The sequence below is a fragment of the Procambarus clarkii genome, chromosome 61 (genome assembly GCF_040958095.1).
Source record: "Procambarus clarkii isolate CNS0578487 chromosome 61, FALCON_Pclarkii_2.0, whole genome shotgun sequence".
NCBI classification, from domain to species: domain Eukaryota; kingdom Metazoa; phylum Arthropoda; class Malacostraca; order Decapoda; family Cambaridae; genus Procambarus; species Procambarus clarkii.
In genome coordinates, this window is record NC_091210.1 from 30,152,322 (window position 1) to 30,155,605 (window position 3,284).

Here is a 3,284-nt window from a genome sequence, read left to right on the forward strand (position 1 = left end):
GATGCTGGCATGTATGTAACTGGTGGTGTCACATGATGGCTGGTGTGAGACTACTAGTGTCACATGCTGGCTGGTGTGTGACTGGTGGTGTCACATGCTGGCTGGTGACTGGTGGTGTCACATGCTGGCTGGTATGTGACTGTTGGTGTCACATGCTGGCTGGTGTGAGACTGGTGGTGTCACATGCGGGCTGCTGTGAGACTGGTGGTGTCACATGCTGGCTGGTGACTGGTGGTGTCACATGCTGGCTGGTGTGAGACTGGTGGTGTCACATGCTGGCTGGTGTGAGACTGATGGTGTCACATGCTGGCTGGTGTGTGACTGGTGGTTTCACATGCTGGCTGGTGTGAGACTGGTGGTGTCACATGCTGGCTGGTGTGAGACTGATGGTGTCACATGCTGGCTGGTGGTTTCACATGCTGGCTGGTGTGAGACTGGTGGTGTCACATGCTGGCTGGTGCGAGACTGAAGGTGTCACATGCTGGTTGGTGGTGTCACATGCTGGATGGTGTGTGACTGGTTGTGTCACATGCTGGCTGGTGTGAGACTGGTGGTGTCACATGCTGGCTGGTGTGAGACTGGTGGTGTCACATGCTGGCTGGTGTGAGACTGGTGGTGTCACATGCTGGCTGGTGTGTGATTGGTGGTGTCATATGCTGGCGGGTGTGTGACTGGTGGTGTCACATGCTGGCTGGTGTGTGACTGGTGGTGTCACATGCTCGCTGGTGTGAGACTGGTGGTTTCACATGCTGGCTGGTGTGTGACTGGTGGTGTCACATGCTGGCTGGTGTGTCACATGCTGGCTGGTGGTGTCACTTGCTGGCTGGTGTGACTGGTGGTGTCTCATGCTGGCTGGTGTGAGACTGGTAGTGTCACATGCTGGCTGGTGTGAGACTGGTGGTGTCACATGCTGGCATGTGTGAGACTGGTGGTGTCACATGCTGCCTGGTGACTGGTGGTGTCAGATGCTGGCTGGTATGTAACTGGTGGTGTCACATGATGGCTGGTGTGAGACTGGTGGTGTCACATGCTGGCTGCTGTGAGACTGGTGGTGTCACATGCTGGCTGGTGTGTGACTGGTGGTGTCACATGCTGCCTGGTGACTGGTGGTGTCAGATGCTGGCATGTATGTAACTGGTGGTGTCACATGATGGCTGGTGTGAGACTACTAGTGTCACATGCTGGCTGGTGTGTGACTCTTGGTGTCACATGCTGGCTGGTGACTGGTGGTGTCACATGCTGGCTGGTATGTGACTGTTGGTGTCACATGCGGGCTGGTGTGAGACTGGTGGTGTCACATGCGGGCTGCTGTGAGACTGGTGGTGTCACATGCTGGCTGGTGACTGGTGGTGTCACATGCTGGCTGGTGTGAGACTGGTGGTGTCACATGCTGGCTGGTGTGAGACTGATGGTGTCACATGCTGGCTGGTGTGTGACTGGTGGTTTCACATGCTGGCTGGTGTGAGACTGGTGGTGTCACATGCTGGCTGGTGTGAGACTGATGGTGTCACATGCTGGCTGGTGGTTTCACATGCTGGCTGGTGTGAGACTGGTGGTGTCACATGCTGGCTGGTGCGAGACTGAAGGTGTCACATGCTGGTTGGTGTGTGACTGGTGTCACATGCTGGCTGGTGTGTGACTGGTGGTGTCACATGCTGGCTGGTGTGCGACTGGTGGTGTCACATGCTGGGTGGTGTATGACTGGTGGTGTCACATGCTCGCTGGTGTGTGACTGGTGGTGTCACATGTTGGCTGGTGGTGTCACATGCTGGCTGGTGGTGTCACTTGCTGGCTGGTGTGACTGGTGGTGTCTCATGCTGGCTGGTGTGAGACTGGTAGTGTCACATGCTGGCTGGTGTGAGACTGGTGGTGTCACATGCTGGCATGTGTGAGACTGGTGGTGTCACATGCAGGCTGGTGTGTGACTGGTGGTGTCACATGCTGCCTGGTGACTGGTGGTGTCAGATGCTGGCTGGTATGTAACTGGTGGTGTCACATGATGGCTGGTGTGAGACTGGTGGTGTCACATGCTGGCTGCTGTGAGACTGGTGGTGTCACATGCTGGCTGGTGACTGGTGGTGTCACATGCTGGCTGGTGTGTGACTGGTGGTGTCACATGCAGGGTGTTGTGAGACTGGTGGTGTCACATGCTGGCTGGTGTGAGACTGTTGGTGTCACATGCCTGCTGGTGGTGTCACATGCTGGCTGGTGTGAGACTGGTGGTGTCCCATGCTGGGTGGTGTGAGACTGGTGGTGTCACATGATGGCTGGTGGTTTCACATGCTGGCTGGTGTGAGACTGGTGGTGTCACATGCTGGCTGGTGCGAGACTGAAGGTGTCACATGCTGGCTGGTGTGAGACTGGTGTCTTATGCTGGCTGGTGTGTGACTGGTGGTATCACATGCTGGTTGGTGTGCGACTGGTGGTGTCTCATGCTGGCTGGTGTGAGACTGGTGTCACATGCTGGCTGGTGGTGCCACATGCTGGCTGGTGGTGTCACATGCCGGCTGGTGGTGTCACATGCTGGCTGGTGTGACTGGTGGTGTCACATGCTGGCTGGTGTGAGACTGGTAGTGTCACATGCTGGCTGTTGTGAGACTGGTGGTGTCACATGCTGGCTGGTGTGTGACTGGTGGTGTCACATGCTGGCTGGTGTGTGACTGGTGGTGTCACATGCTGGCTGGTGTGTGACTGGTTATGTCACATGCTGGCTGGTGTGAGACTGGTGGTGTCACATGCTGGCTGGTGTGTGACTGGTGGTGTCACATGCTGGCTGGTGGTGTCACATGCTGGCTGGTAGTGTCACGTGCTGGCTGGTGTGACTGGTGGTGTCACATGCTAGCTGGTGTGAGACTGGTGGTGTCACATGCTGGCTGGTGTGAGACTGGTGGTGTCACAAGCTGGCTGCTGTGAGACTGGTGGTGTCACCTGCTGGCTGGTGTGAGACTGGTGGTGTCACATGCTGGCTGGTGTGTGACTGGTGGTGTCACATGCTGGCTGGTCACTGGTGGTGTCACCTGCTGGCTGGTGTGAGACTGTTGGTGTCACATGCTGGCTGGTGTGTGACTGGTGGTGTCACATGCAGGCTGGTGACTGGTGGTGTCACATGCTGGCTGGTGTGTGACTGGTGGTGTCCCATGCTGGGTGGTGTGAGACTGGTGGTGGCACATGCTGGCTGGTGGTGCCACATGCTGGCTGGTGTGAGACTGGTGGTGTCACATGCTGGCTGGAGAGAGACTGAAGGTGTCACATGCTGGCTGCTGTGTGACTGGTGGTGTCACATG